A 16996-nucleotide genomic window follows, 5' to 3' on the forward strand; every position below is an offset into this window, starting at 1 on the left:
ATATCTATCTAGTTATTTGCCTATCTGTTTATCCATGAGTGTATCTACCTTTCTATCTATCTGTCTATTTATCTATCTAGTTATGTATGTATGTATGCATGTATCCATTTCATATATTAGTGTATCTACATATATGTCTATCTATCTTTCAATCAATCCATCTATAGACATTTACCTCTCTGCCTATCTATCAATTCACCTATCCATCTATTTATCTATACCTATCTATCTATTTATCCATCCATTCATCCATCCATCCTTGTAACAATCTCCCTTCTCCACTTTTCTTCCCCCGTCTCTCCCTGCACCTCGTCTCAGACATCCACCACGGCCTCCCTCTCTCCTTCCACCAGGTGACGTGGATGAAGCGGGACGAGGACCAGCTGCTAACGGTGGGGTCACAGGTGTATTCATCCGAGGCCCGCTACTCTGTCTCCCACTCCAGGCATCAGAAGGTGAGAGGGGCGAGGGGAGCTGCCGTGTGGGGAGGCTGCGAAAAGGTGTGTGGGATTGTGTTGGAGCGGTTGGAAAGGTGAGTGTGTTGGCGGGATTGTGTTTGTGTGTGTGTGTGTGTGTGTGTGTGTGTGTGTGTGTGGAGAGAAGGAACTGTATTCTGAAATGCTATGTTCTCTCACCACTGCTATTTTCAAAGGTTGCAGAGATGATTAGCCCATTTTTCTCCTGTTAATGATGTAAAAATCTTGTTCATCTGTCACTGCAACCGTAAAAACACCCTTAAAAACGTTTTGCATTCTCATTCCAGCTATTTTCAAAGGCCACAGAGGTGATGAGCCTGTTCTCACGACTGTTTCTCCTGTTAATGATGCAGAAATCTTGTTAATCTGCCACTTGAACCGTAAAAAAACATTAAAAACACGTGTAACTTCAACTCCTAGTAGAGCCTTTTGAAAGTAGTCGAGGTGCGGAGCAGGAGCGTTTCAGAATAATGTGGCCTTGTGTGTCATGGCTGCAAGGTAAACAAACGTCCCCTGAGCAGCTGATACTCTTCCTGGGCTGTCAAGTGCCTCAGCTTTCACAAGAATACGAGGCTCTTATGAACACGTGTGAATGACGAGCCCCACATCTGTGTCGCGATCCAGGAGATGTCAAGAAGAGATGAGACACGGAAGAATGACGAAGTAAACAAGAGAACCAAGGATGAAAATGAGTAATATTATTGATACGGGAGCGAGTGTTTGAAGCTGTGAGGAAATATTTGTGTAGGTGATATTAGTGTGTGTGCATCGTGAGGAAAGACAGGGTGGAAAGTAGTTGTCGTCTGCAGCCATTTAATGTGTCCTGAAGTCTGATTTGCTGGGTTGTGAGGAGCAGCAGCTGTCATTGAAGATCAGCTGATAAGGAAAGTTGCTCCCAGAGGTGTAGTGTAGTTCATTCATGTTCCTGCTGTGGGTGTATTTTGTTAACCTTGAGACCACAGTGATATATTGTGTAGATGGACATCAAGACGAAGGAAAAGAAAAGAAAATGAGGGTAATTCAGTCTTTGCCAAGTTACAGATGTACATTTTTTAAGACACTAGTACAAAAAAATAATTCTCTTAAGAGCTGTCGATGAAAGAATTAAGTAATCCGTGTGTTTCTCTTATACGTGTCCGTCAGGCGTGTTAGGCCGTGTGAGTTTCATGCGTCATGGTTAAGTAATGCTTGCTTTTTTTCTTTCATGGACTGCTTGTAATCAGAACTGCGTGCGTGTGTTGCTTGTGTTGCTGCTTCTTCGTCATCTCATATATTATTATCATCCTGGACTGCAGTGGTTTGGTTAATTAAAACTATTATGAAATTGTCATGTTCTTGATTATATCATGAACAGGAATCTTTGTTAAGTTGTGGTCAGTAACCTACTACTACTGCTACTACTATTACTACTTCTACACTACTACTCCTACTACTACTACTACTACTACTACTACCACCAGCATCACCAGCACCCCCAGCACCACCACCACTGCAGACTAGTAAGTGGTGTGTCAAGTGCTGGTGTTGGCGCAGCGGTGACGACGAGTGGGCAGTGATTATTTTATTAGCGGCCGTCAGTTGAAAGTAACATACAAACCAGACCCTCGAGTGGGATGACACTTTCCGCGCATGCTCACAGAGGCGTCACCGTGGCAACAGAACAGTCATCCTCTAACGAGCCTAAGTGCTGGAAGAGCTCTAGTGTTTTGTTTTTTTTCCTCGCCACGCACAGTCACTCTTGATTATACAAACATCGTGACGGACGTGAAAATACCTGAGTGTGTTGGGTTCTCTTCAGTCATTGGCGCGGTCATTCAGTCACACATTTGAATTATATCCTATTGTTAATCTTATCCTTTTTTTTTATCGTTAGTTCTATTTTTATGCAATGTTATAGTCCGGCGCCATATCACACCCATCTGAACTGTATCTTAGTTTTAATACTTTTACCTTTCATTTTAACACCGCTAGTATTTCCATCCAGTTTTATAATCCTGCGCCACATGACCTTAACTGTTGCGGCGCCATGCTAGAAACTTTTTACTCACTTCACCTCAATCCCAACACACGACGGACATGCCAGCACCACCACCGTGTCTGCGCAACCATGCCTGACCATCAAGAAAGCCCAGAAAACTGTTCTTCCCTCATCCCCACAAGTTTCAAATATTCGTCTCACACTGACACGGAAGCCACAGAGTAACCCGCTGGCCGAGATTGATAAAAATGATCGACAGCACAGTAGCATCGACCAATGAGAACGATGAGTTGCGCCAGATCAACCAAAGAGAGGAGGAAGTAATCAGATAAATACTTTAACACTGCAGCAGTACCCCCTGACAATCTCATCAACAGAAATTACGCCGAACTCGAGTCTCGCGGCGATAAACAAGACCAGATATTGGCCAAGCACCGATAGTTCCGGGAGGCTTTGGAGTGCTCGGAGCGAGAAGCCAACATCGTCATCCTGGGCGTGGCTGACGACAACCAGGCCACGGTGTAGCAGCGGACCAAGGGGAACTCAACAACAGATGGGACAAAGTGGGAGTAAGTGACACAAATGACTGTCATGGCTGGCTGGGGAGCAACTTACGCACCAGCAACAAGTTTTTACCACGCAGGACGCCGGTACTCGGAAACACTTCGCTCTCTCACCACGACTGTTTTCCAAGGCCACATAGATGACTAGCCGGGCCCTCACGACTGTTTCTTCTGGCAATGAAGCAGAAATCTTGTTAATCTGTGACAAGAATCATAGAAGCATCCTTAACGTGTGTAACTTCAACTAGAGCCTTTGAAAGTCATGGAGGTGCGGCACAGAAGTGTTTCAGGAAGTGAGCTGCCAGGTGAGGACCAACACGAGCATCCTCAACACCGCCTGTCGACTGAAGAGCGCTGGTGTCACCTTGAGTCACATTGCCATCAAGAAGAACGTTCATGCAGGCGTCGTGGAGTGGCAACCTTTGAGGGATGTGGAAACTGCTGAGAATCCCCTCCCGGAGCACACTGGCAGCGTCCTCAGGCTGGACACCAAGGAACGCGAGCTGTGCAGAGGTGGTGACATTGACAGAATCCTCAGTTTTTTTTTTTAGATAAACCACAGCAGACAGGTTACCTAAAAATCATATCATACAACATAAGTAGAATATGGATAGAGTTGTTGCAAGATAAAGAAAACTGAAGTTAAGGATTCATTGCCGAAGTTCAATGTTAGTTTTAACAAGGTGAAAACTTTTCTCCCTGTGAATTTCCCAAGATATGTGTTATTTTAAAGAGAAGCAGTGGGAGCTGCAGATCGCGGGGAAACAGCTGTGTGTGTCGAGGACTGGCCATCAGATTTAGTGACTAATGTGGACGCGAGTATTGGTGATCAGGTGCGGATAAAGTTTCGCAACTAACCAAATGTCTTGAGTTTTTGTCACACATCTCCCTGTGCCTTCCAGTGTTACTCTCATGGCTTGTTGCAGCGATCCAGCGTAACTCGCCTTCACACCTGCACACGATGGATCCGTCATAGTGAGTGATATGAATGCAACATTTGGTGAAAGTGTAAGAGGTCTGTTGAATTTATTGGATCTTCCTAATGCCAGGGAACAGTGACACCCACAAATATTTAGTAATGTTCATACAGCTGGTGACAATGTAGAACTGCGGTATACTGTGTTGAATGATAATTTACTAGCTATCTGTTATCCTAGACATCAAGAAATCATTTCCTTGGCAATAAGCATTTCGTCAAACGCAACACACGATCCCCAAGGTGGATACGTGCGTTGTGTGTGTTGCAATATTTGATTTTGTCAAAGATTTCACAGTGGTGCAGCGAGGTGACCTCCCTTCTGACCACGGCCCCATTACAGTCAGTGTTGCCAGTGTGGGTGTGGGTGGGTGGAATGGCTGCCTGCTGGCCTGGGCGGGAGTGTTGGGGATCGCGCCGCTCTCCGCGGTAATGCTGTAAAATGACATTGTGTGAGAAACCAATCAAGTTTAACAGGATGGACAAAGAACTGTTTGTAAGCAACATCCCTCCACGTATCCCACCTGAAGCCAATTTTGATGGTGACAATTTTGTACAAAATGTGTCAGTCAGTTTATATACACAATCACAAAGCAGTGCGTGACAAGGTGAATGCACAGTACAAAGTGATGATAGTGTTGGTAGTTAGGAAAGGTTATTAAATACCAGATGATACAGGAGTGTGGAAGGCAATCATGTGAAAGGGTAATTCTAGCGTGGGTGGTTGTTGGGATAGTTTGTGTCCCAGTGACCACTTCAAAGCATTTCGAAGCAGTGGTGAACCCCACGGACGAGATAAACCATCACTGAAACAACAAAACGACTCGGGTCACTATTCCTGTCCTTGACGATCCAATCACGCCCACAGAGGTGCAGGAACACTCCAGGAGGATGAAACCTGACAAAGCGAGCGAGCCAGACGTAATTCCTCCAGGCATGTTCACGTTGTTGCCAGTTCAATTGGTACTAAATATAACAGCATGCTCACCGTCAAGGCTTGACCCTCTAGTGTGGGTGAGGGCTGAGGTGTTAACAGTTTTTCAAGAAAGGTGACGGAAATAACCAGAACAATTAGCGAGGTATAAGTGTAATCAACACCCATACTAAACTGTACGTGATGGTCCTGTGCCGGCTTTCAGGCCTGAGGTTCAAGCCATCCGGGGAGCTGGCCGTGGTGCAGAGGCATCGTAGTTGTACGGAACACTTCACGCTTCGCCTCCCTACAGACATGACTCAACAGAAGGAGATAAAATTATCTGTAACTTTGGAAGATTTTTCAAAAGTATATGATCTGTTCCCGAGGCGAAAAATTGTTGTCAGTGTTGCGGCGCATTGGCTGTGTGGCGGTGGTGTTGACAGCACTAGTGGCGTGCACTGCACCGCGTCACGAGGCGTGGTGGGCTGTGCCGCGGTGACATCACGCGGGATTAGACAGGGTTCACTAACGTATTTTTAAAATTTTCAGTGAATTGCGAGGCACACTGAAAAAAGATGTCAGCTTGAACAGTTCATCGCCTAGTTGCATATCTTAATTCTAATGGATAACATGGTGTTACTGTCGATTAGAATACAAAACATGGTAGAAAACTTACGAATATTACAGCAATTCCGTGAAGAGTGCGGCGTGCTGATTAACAGTTTTAGGTAAACATATTGTAATAAATATAGAGGAAGGAAACGCTGAGCCGAGACAGACTGGCGAGGTGGTGACGGAATACTGGGCGAGTCGCGGCTGTCTGCCACCCTTCACCGCCACCCTTCAACGCTGTATATATATATATATATATATATATATATATATATATATATATATATATATATATATATATATATATATATATATATATATATATATATATATATATATATATATCATTTGAATAGTAATGACTTTCCATTTCTCATGAAGCGACTGGTCCCTCACACTGTGTGGAGGCGAGTCCTGGGCGGGAGTCGATATTGAGTCCGTCATTAATCAGTCTAATTGGGCGATAAAGTAATTGTTAGGAGTCAGAAAAATACACCAAATTTGGTTTGTTACGATGAATCTGGCCACACGTCGCTTCCAGATTTGATCAAGTTCAAACAGCATAAGATTCTTCAGCAGTGTGTTGCTTAAAGATCAAATATCCCAGACGACCCACTGTCTCTTGCCATTCGAACTCCCACCACCACCACCACCACCACCACCACTTCAAACCCTACAATCTTTACAGCTCCAACTACTGAGCAAATTGAAGAAGACTTAGAAAGGTTACTTAAAGGTTCCTGTGTCATATGTTATTCACTTAAAATTGTAATGACCACGTCACTTGTTCGCGTCACTCTTATTCATTTTACATTTCCCCGAATTACGTGCACGCTTCTCGTTTTCTTTGACAGCGGTACCACATTTCTCCGTTTGTGTTCTTTTAACCTTTACATTTTATTTTTGATTTATTTTTTTCCTTTTTTATTTCGTGTGTATCTCCGACCTTTCCTCAGTTACATTTTCTATCGCTTTTGTTATTTCTATCAATTTTTATCTATTTTCTGTTTCTCTCGGTGAGTTAATTTTTATTATATTTCTGTTTTCATTGGATTTTTTTTCCTCTCTTTCATCCTTTATTATCTTCGCTAGGTTTTATTGTTCGTGAGTTTACCTTTCTCTCTCTCTCTCTCTCTCTCTCTCTCTCTCTCTCTCTCTCTCTCTCTCTCTCTCTCTCTCTCTCTCTCTCTCTCTCTCTCTCTCTCATAATTTTGTTAATCTTCCCTTACCCCAAAAATTCTGATCTTTCAATCCTTTCTTAATCTTCCCTTTCTTTTCTTTTCCTGTTCAGTATTCAAGTTCTCTTTTTCTTTTTTTCTTTCTCGTTTTCTCGCTTTTACTTTCTTTCTTTCTTTCTTTAATTAGATTCCTGTCTATCTTTTTTTATTCCACAATTTCCAGTATCCGGCAATTCGTACTTTTGTTTATTTTCTCCTTCCTCTTTATATTATCTTCATTTTCTGCTGATTTTATTATTTTTTTCACTTTTCTTTTTGTTACTCATTTATTTTCCTTTCCTTCTTTCTTTTATGACATTCCGTTGATCTTTCTTTCTTCCACAATCTTTACTATCCTTCAATTCTTTCTTCAGTTTTCTTTTTCTTTTCCTCTCCATGTTATATTTCCTTTTCCTTCTTTCCCCCTCTTCCTTTAATTTTTCTTTCCCTAACCTCTTTTTTTCGCTTTTTCTCTTTCTTCTTTCTTTTTTACAACTTCCTTAGCCATATCACTTAATTTTTTCCCCTCCTCATCCACTTTTCCTTTCATCTTTCTTTCCCTTCTCTTTTTTTTTCGTTTTTTCCTTTCTTTCTATTTTTTTTTTACATCTTCCTTTGCCATACCACATTTTTTTTTCCTTCCTTCTTTCCCCTCTTCCTTACATCTTCCTTTCCCTTACCGCTTTCTTCTTTATCTTTCCCCTCTTCCTCCTCTTCCCAGGAATTCTTCTCGAGACGCTAAGGTCATATTTTATTTACAAAGCTTAAGAACTTTGCTCTCTCTCCTCCTGCAAACCAACTTTTCCTTCCTTTCCCTGAGATGACGCCCGCCAAGTCAAGTCAAGCTTACCTAACCTGCAAAGCGCTATTTGTCTCTCTCTCTCTCTCCCTCTCTCTCTCTCTCTCTCTCTCTCTCTCTCTCTCTCTCTCTCTCTCTCTCTCTCTCTCTCTCTCTCTCTCATACCTGAACTTATCCCATTAATTAATTTTGACTTCTAATTATTCATGTTGTTTTTGTTAGCGCTGATGTTGTTGCCATTATTATTATTGTTATTATTTTTATTGTTATTATTATTATTATTATTATTATTATTATTATTATTATTATTATTATTATTATTATTATTATTTATTATTATTATTATTATGTTGTTGTTGTTGTTGTTGTTGCCTGTTCCCTTTTTAGGAGCAGGCTGAATGTTGGCAAACTTCCAGCAAGAAAAGAAGGTAGAGGTTGATAGACAGAAATGAGATGTGAAGTTTCCAGTTTAGATTATAAGTGAAGGACAGATCGAGGATGTTCAGTGTAGCAGAGGGGACAGTTGTGTGTCACTGGAGAAGAGTGAGGTAACTGTTTGGTTTTTGAGGCACTGAACAACACAGTTTCCCCGCCGCAATCAGAAATTTTAGAAAGATCAGAAGTCAGGCGTTCTGCGGCTTCCCTGTGTGAATTTTTAGATTCTTGAAAGGTTAGACGTCTAAGAAAAAAACGTATCAAAGTGCAGGGTGGTGTCGCCATCGTAGGAGTGGATAGGACCAGGAGTTATGCTTAGGTCATCAATGAATGACAGCAAGATAGAACACTGAGCAATATCACCGTAGGAGGGTAATTTGGAAATCAATGCTTTGTGCCGTACTCTATCAAGAGCTTTTGATATGTCCAAGGCAACAGCAAAAGTTTCACCAAAATCCCTAAAAGAAGATGACCAAGACTCAGTAAGGAAAGCCAGATGATCACCAACAGAGCGGCCTTGACGGAACCCATACTGGCGATCAGATAGAAGGTTGTGAAGTGATAGATGTTTAAGAATGTTCCTGTTGAGGATTGATTAAAAAACTTTAGAGGCTGAAAACTAAAGCAATAGGACGGTACTTTGAGGGATTAGAGCGGTCACGCCTTATAGGAACAGGCTGAGTGTAGGCAAACTTCCAGCAAGAAGGAAAGGTAGATATTAATAGTCTGAAGAGTTTGACTGCGCAAGGTGCAAGCACGGAGGCACAATTTCGAAAAGCAATTGGAGGGACCCCATCAGGTCCATAAGCCTTCCTAGGGTTAAGGCCAGCGAGGGCTTGGAAAATATCGCTGCGAAGGATCTTAATGGGTAGCATGACGAAGTGGGGGGATGGAGAAGAAGCAACAAACCTTGAATAATTCAATACAGAGTTTTTTATTCAAGGTTTTAGCGAAGAGTTCAGCTTGAGATACAGATATGATGGCACTGGAAGGAAAATTTAAGCAGAAAAAAAAGATGCTTTGACTCGCTGCCAGAAGTCACGGGGAGGGTCTTATTTAGATATGTTTTGACATTCTCTATTGATGCAGTAGTGTTGGGCTGGCTGGAGAACAGATGTGACTCCAGCCAGAAATGTAAAGCACACAATTTTCAGGAGGTGGATCCTTCAGGTATCATTCGTGGGCCGACTCTCTTCCCTGTACAGCATGAATACAGGCTGAGTTAAATCAAGGTTTGGAAGGTTTAGGGTGACAGAAAGAGTGAGGAATGTACGCCTCCGTGCCAGACAATTATTCGTTCAACACAGTGATGGGCTCCTCACACGGAAGCAGTAGTCGTCCCATAGAAAATCTGAATAATTCCTCCTGAAATTCTCGAATTAAAAAAAAAGCAAAACGTCAATGGCCTCCGCCTTGTAGGGTCATGAGAAGGAACTGGAGCGATTGCGAAAGATGTTGGCTGAAGGTTGTGATCAGAGAAGTCATATAGAAAGGATAGAGTGATGACAAACAGGATTAGAGGTCAGGAAAAGATGAGAATGCTGGGCGTATCTCCAAGACGGTCAAGAATACGAGTAGGGTGTTGCAGGAATGGTTTTGGATCGTGATGGATAGCAAGGTTAGTGGATAGCAAGGTTAAAGGCTAGTGCATCAGGCTGGTCAGTGAAGGGAGAGGAAAGCCAAAGCTGGTGGTGAACATGGAGATCGCGAAAGAGAAGAGAGTCAGGATATGCCCCACTTTGGAAGTTGTAGTCAAAGAGAATTTTTAATAGTAAGAGGAGTTAGATGAGAGGTATACAGCACAGATAAGCTTAGTTTGAGGGTGACTCTGTAGTCGTAGACAGATAGTGAAAAATTCGGAAGATTCAAGAGTGTGGGCACCAGGGCAAATTAAATCGTTATGCACATGAGACGCAACATCCAGCTTTAAATTGAAAATAAGGATAGAGAAGGTAGGAAAGAACAGAGAAGCGGCTACTGTCAGTTTACTAAGACATCTACGTTTCGGTGAGGAAAATAAATGAGATTAAGTAGAGGAGAGGTGGTGTTCGACAGATTAAAAATTAGATCTAAAGCCGTGAATGTTGCAGAAGTTAATGAAGAAAAGGTGAAGTTAGCAAGATACTTCTGATCGATACTGGAAGAGCGAGCCGACCCGAGGACATGACCCGGATGGACTGAGAGGCTGTTATCGTCGTTGGAGGCCAGTTAATAATTTTTGATTGAAATGTGTAGGAGTCTTGGGTGCATGTGGTGTTGTGGAAAGAAAGGGAGCTGTCTTTAGAGGGCAGGCTGTGGCTGACCCTTTGCGTTGTGAGGCACCACGGGAATCATTCAGAGAGGTCACAGTTGGGTCAAAAGGAAGTTCACAGCACCTACCTTGTGTTTTCTTTTCATGCTCCTTTCTAATTTTTTAACTGTCAATTTTTACTTAATTTTGTTTTATTTTTTATGTAATTATATTCCATCCCTCTTAATTATTATCCGTTCTTTCTTACTTATTTCTCTACTTTCTACTTTAATTACCTTTCATCACGTATAAGCTATCATGGCGAAATTCTACTTTATCTTGTCTCTTTTATATCTGCTATCGTTATTTTTTGTATAAACGTACTCTTTTTTTATCTCCTTGCTTTACATAGGGTTTATCTCTATTATTCTTCTATGTTTATTTTCGTGTTTGTTTTTCGGCGGAGCACGTCAGCCGTAATTCAGTGGGTGTGTGTCAGTCAGGGCTCCAGAAATGCTGAAACTGGAATGTTCTGTGAAAAATGTTCTCGTTGGAAAAGGAATATGTAATAGCTCGTTGTTCTTTTGTAGCGCTCCATTCTTCTGCTGCTCTTGCTGTTCTCGCTACTGCTACTACTACTCAGACTATTACTACTACTGCTACTGCTATTAATACTATTACTGCTACTACTGTACTACTGTATTTCTGTACTACTACTATTACTACTACTACTGCTACTGCTACTACTACTACTACTACTACTGCTATTACTATTACTATTACTACTACTACTGCTACTACTACTACTACTATTACTACTATTACTACTACTACTACTACTACTACTACTACTACTACTACTACTACTACTACTACTACTACTACTACTACTACTATTACTCTTACTATTACTACTACTACTACTACTACTACTACTACTACTACTACTACTACTACTACTACTACTACTACTACTACTACTACTACTACTACTACCGGCTTTAACACAAATGAGATTTTAAGTCCTTTGATAAGAACTCAGTCGTTTTTTGTTTTTAATAAGGCCTTGTTTTTTTTTCTTTTTTTTATTAAATTGAAGCCATACCTAATTATATTAAGGAAACACACCTAGCTGACATTTTAAATGACAGTATGGATATTATTTTCACGCAAATCAGTTGGGCACGCATTCATGAAACCAGTAGAGGATTTCAATATGTGTACTCGGTTAAAATAATGTTGGTTTTGTTAGTGAAGTATTTGATGTTCAGCTTATTGTATATTGTGAAATGAAAACTGAATGATTCACTACTGCAATTATTACTGTTCCTTCGCCTCAGATAACTATGTCCTACTGCTACCATTACTATTACTGTTATTGTTACTAATGCTATGTAATACGGCTGTTACATAGTGTTGTTATATATTCTATTACTACTACTGTTACTACCCCTATTACTACCACTACTATTACTACTACTACTACTACTACTACTACTACTACTGGTGCTACTGTTACTACTGTTTTATCTTTCTTGGTTCTTTAGTATTTTTCATTATTGTCGCTGCTACAAGTGCTACTGCTGTTATTACTTCTATTGCAATTCTACTGTTACTACTACCAATACTCAAACCTGTATTACTATTGCACCTACTGCTACAACGACCTCTACCACTGCTACCGTTACTGTTACTGCCGCTGCTGCTGTACCAAAACCACCACTAACAATATTATTACTACTACTACTACTACTACTACTACTACTACTACTACTACTACTATTACTACTACTACTACTACTACTATTGTTACTGTTGCTACTACTACTACTACTACTACTAATAATAATAATAATAATAATAATAATAACGATAATCATAGTAATAATAATAGTAACTACAGTAGTAATAGCGTCGACAAATTTAACACCAGTAATGACATAATAACACTTTTAATTTGAGTAATAACAAGATTTCTTTGTTTGGACAATATTAAACAATTTACTGTGTGAGTGTGTGTGTGTGTGTGTGTGTGTGTGTGTGTGTGTGTGTGTGTGTGTGTGTGTCTTTTATTGGAAGCAATCGTAAATTAATCTATATATTGTCTATCCTTTTGTATTCCTACTGATCTATTTCTGTATCAATTTATCTGCCAATCTGTACTTCTGTGTCTGTCCTGCCATTCAGCCACCTATCAGTCAGGCTATCTATCTGTCTTACCTGCCTATCCATCTACCTACCTGCGTAATTTCCTTCCTGTCAACCTACCTACTTACTTATCTCTATCTATCTACCTATCTTTCTAGCTGTATATCTGCTTTTGTATATATGTAGCTGTCTATCCATCTGTCCATCCTTCCAGCCAGCCAGCCAGCCATCATCCCATTCATTCATTCATTCATTCATTCATTCATTCATTCATTCATTCATTCATTCATTCATCTACCTACCTACTTTTCTGTCTATCTATCTTTCTATCTATCTATCTTTCAATTCAATCAATCAATCTATCTATCTATCTATCTATCTATCTATCTATCTATCTATCAGTCAAGCAATCAATCAATCTATCTATCTATCTATCTGTCTATCTGTCTATCAATCTATTTATCTACCAGTCAATCAATCAATCTATCTATCTATCTATCTATCTATCTATCTATCTATCTATCTATCTATCTATCTGTGTATTTATCTACCTACCTACCGATCTACCTACCTTTCTACCTACCTGCCTGCCTACTCACTTGTCTAATCACCTACCTGTGTGTGTACAGATGTGGGAGCTGTCAATCAGGGACGTACGGTTTAGTGATGCGGGGCTGTATGAATGCCAGCTCACCACTCATCCTCCCGCCTCGCTCTTCTTCTGGCTCAGAGTTGTAGGTGAGTAGCCTGACCTGACTTGACGTAACCTAACCTTTCCTTGCCTAATCTAACGTAACTTGGCTGTATTTAACCTAACCTCACCTTGCCTAACCTAACGTAACTTAATCTTATCTAACCTTACCTTACCTTACCTTGCGTGACCTAATATAGCTTAACCTTACCTAACCTTACCTTACCCTGTCATATGTAACTTAACCTAAGGTGACCTAACCTTGAAATTCTAACCTAACCTTTCCTAGCCTTACCTTGCCTAATCTAGCTTTACCTAACTTTGTTTAACCTTACTTTCTCTACTCTTAATCTAGCCAAACCTAACTTTACCTAAACTTAATCAACCTAACCTAATCCAGCATTACCTTACATCACCTGGCCTAACTTAACCTAATGTAACCTGACCTTATTTTACTTTGTCTTATCTAACTTAACCTAACCTAACAACCCTAACCTAACCCTAATGACTCTCTCGCCTTGTACATGAGTAGCAGGTGATATATTTTGAGTGTAATGTTCTGTACACTAAACTTTTGAGTTATATGTGGTACTTCTGTCTTTGTCTCTGTCTGTGTCTGTCATGCTGCCACTGGTACTGCTTCTACTACTACTATCTTGCTCGTGTTGCTGCTGCTGCTACTCTACTACTACTACTACTACTACTACTACTACTACTACTGCTGTTGCTGCTGGTGCTATTACTACTATGTATTTTTATCTTGTTTTTGCTCTCTGCTCGTCTCCTACACACACACACACACACACACACACACACACACACACACACACACACACACACACACACACACACACACACACACACACACACACACACACACACACACACACACACACACACACACACACACACACCATAACATTCAACATTCATGCATCAGATACACTTTCCACCATTCATGTCATGGTTTAGAGAGAGAGAGAGAGAGAGAGAGAGAGAGAGAGAGAGAGAGAGAGGAGGAGAGAGAGAGAGAGAGAGAGAGAGAGAGAGAGAGAGAGAAATGAACGTGCTATATTTATTTTTTTCCGTTTTGGCAGAATTCTCTCTCTCTCTCTCTCTCTCTCTCTCTCTCTCTCTTCTCTCTCTCCTCTCTCTCTCTCTCTCTCTCTCTCTCTCTCTCTCTCTCTCTCTTTAATCTATACAAGTACCTACAACTCATTAATTCAAGTAGTTAATTGTATGATTACTGTAATTATACCCGTATTTAGCCGTGTTAAATTAGGTTATGTTAGGTTAAGTCAGGTTAGGTTTGTAAGGTCTGTTTAATTCTTGTTTGGTTGGTTTAGGTTAAGTTAGGTTAGGTTAGATCAGGTTTGGTTAGGTTGATTTATTTTGGGTTAAGTTAGGTTTGGTTAGTGTAAGTCAAGTTAGGGTTAGGTTAGGTTAGATTAGGTTAGTTTAGGTTAGGTTAGGTTAGGTTGGATAGGTTAGGTTAGATTAGGTTAGGTTAGGTTAGGTTAGGTTGGATTAGGTTAGGTTGAGTTAGGTAAGGTTTGCTTTGGGTTGCGTAAAATAAGTTGAGGTAGAACAGGTTAGACAAGGTTAGATTAAATTAGGTTAGATAAGATTAGGGTATGTTAAGTTAGGTTGGGATTTTGTAGATAAACTTAGGGTATGTTAGATTAGGTTGCTTTAAGATGTGTTAGGTTTGGTGGCGCTATTTAAGTCAGGTTAAGTGAAGTTAACTTAGATTAGATGCAAATTAGGTTAGTTTAGATTAGGTTACATTATGTTAGGTTAGGTTAGGCTAGGGTAGGGTAGGTTAGGTTGAGTTAGGGTTAGGTTAGGTTAGGTTGGTTAGGTTAGGTTAGGTTCAGTTAGGTTAGGTTAGGTTAAGTTGGGTTAGGTTAGCTTAGGTTAGGTTGAGTAAGGTTAGGTTAGGTTCAGTTAGGTTTGGGTTAGGTTAGGTTGGGTTATGTTAGGGTAGGTTAGGTTGAGTTAGGTTAGGTTAGGTTAGGTTAGGTTAGGTTGAACACAGTATTGATGTCTATTGTAAGAGGGCTTTAAAAGTAATATTATATTTGGCCATAAAGGGAAAATAGAGGCGCAGTGAAGTCCATAAAACGTCATTATAAAGTTGAGAAGAGGCTCGTATAACTCTCTCTCTCTCTCTCTCTCTCTCTCTCTCTCTCTCTCTCTCTCTCTCTCTCTCTCTCTCTCTCTCTCTCTCTCTCTCTCTCTCTCTCTCTCGCTCTCAGCCCCTCGTGTGTGTAATATAGATAATGAATTTCTTTTTGTCAACAAGCAACACACATTCTCTCTCTCTCTCTCTCTCTCTCTCTCTCTCTCTCTCTCTCTCTCTCTCTCTCTCTCTCTCTCTCTCTCTCTCTCTCTCTCGCTTGATAAAAAAAATCTATAAATTCAGTCGTGCGTATTTTATTCTTAGTGGGATTTTATGAGTCACTCCACACACACACACACACACACACACACACACACACACACACACACACACACACACACACACACACACACACACACACACACACAGTAAACAAATCTATTCTAACTAACATAGTACATTTTGTTTCCCTCCCGGTGTGTATGTGTGTGTGTATGTGTGTGCGTCTGTGTATGTGTGTTTGTGTGTGTTTACGTGTGTGTACAGAGGCCCGGGCAGTCATCAGAGGCGGACCAGCCGTACACGTGCCAACAGGAGGCCGGTTCACTCTTCACTGCGCGGTTCACCTTGCTACAGAGACTCCTTCCTATATCTTCTGGTTCCACAACGGCACAATGGTTAACTTCTTGCCTCGCCGCGGCCTCCGAGTCGAACCCCGCGGCCACGCCTCCTCCGTGCTGCGCGTGTCCAGGGTTATGTGGCAGGACGCTGGCACCTACACCTGTGAACCGCACCGTGCTGTACCTGCCAACATGACGGTGCACGTGGTTGAAGGTACGTGGGTGGTGTGTGTTGTTGTTGTTGTTGTTGTTGTTGTTGTTGTTGTTGTTGTTGTTGTTGTTGTTGTTGCCGTTGTGGTTATTTTTATTGTTTGTAGTGGTTGTGGTAGCAGTGGTAGTTGTGGTTGTGGTGGTAGTAACACAAGTAGTAATAGTGTAGCTGGATGCAAATATGTAAATACTTTAGAAATCCTCTAGCGAACGGCGTTGTTATTTCATTGTTATTATTATTGTTTCCAGACCTACTGTTACTGTTACAATACTGCTACTACTACTACTACTACTACTACTATTACTACTGCTGCTATTATTACTACTATTACTACTGTTACTACTACTACTACTACTGACTAACAATAATAATAATACTTCAAATGAAAAATATAAATAATAATAATAATTTGTTATTTTGCTTCAGAATTGTGCTGTGGTGTGTGTGTGTGTGTGTGTGTGTGTGTGTGTGTGTGTGTGTGTGTGTGTGTGTGTGTGTGTGAGTGAGTGAGTGAGTGAGTGAGTATGTGTGCTTTACTAAACTTTAAAATTGGTTCATGTAAATATTCTCTCTCTCTCTCTCTCTCTCTCTCTCTCTCTCTCTCTCTCTCTCTCTCTCTCTCTCTCTCTCTCTCTCTCTCTCTCTCTCTCTCTCTCACTCTTGATGTTTGCTTGTTTGTGTATCTTCACCCTTAGCACTATATATCTCAATTTTTCTCGTTCCCTTTCTTTTTTTCGTTCCATTTTTCAGGAAGTTTCGTGTTGTAAATTGCTCTCCTTTATCATCATTTTCTTCCTATTTGTTTTTCCTTCCCTTTTTTTTTTTTTACTCTCTACCTCATGTTCATATTTTTAAACTAGCGTGTCAATTTTTTTTTCATTTTCTCTTTTATAACAAACCAAAAAAAAAATAGAAAAGTGAAAATGAAATGAAAGGAAAGGTAAGGAAAAATTGAAAAGAAATCCTTGACTTTTTTCTTTATAGTTATGTTTCTTCTTTATG

At 40.6% G+C, this 16996-nt stretch overlaps 1 pseudogene; it reads left to right on the top strand.

Annotated features, from left to right (window-relative positions):
• LOC135092968 (cytochrome P450 3A11-like) overlaps positions 1 to 16996 on the top strand; it is a 71167-nt pseudogene that overhangs the window by 24760 nt on the left and 29411 nt on the right.

This window comes from Scylla paramamosain, chromosome 41, assembly GCF_035594125.1.
Source record: "Scylla paramamosain isolate STU-SP2022 chromosome 41, ASM3559412v1, whole genome shotgun sequence".
Lineage (NCBI taxonomy): Eukaryota > Metazoa > Arthropoda > Malacostraca > Decapoda > Portunidae > Scylla > Scylla paramamosain.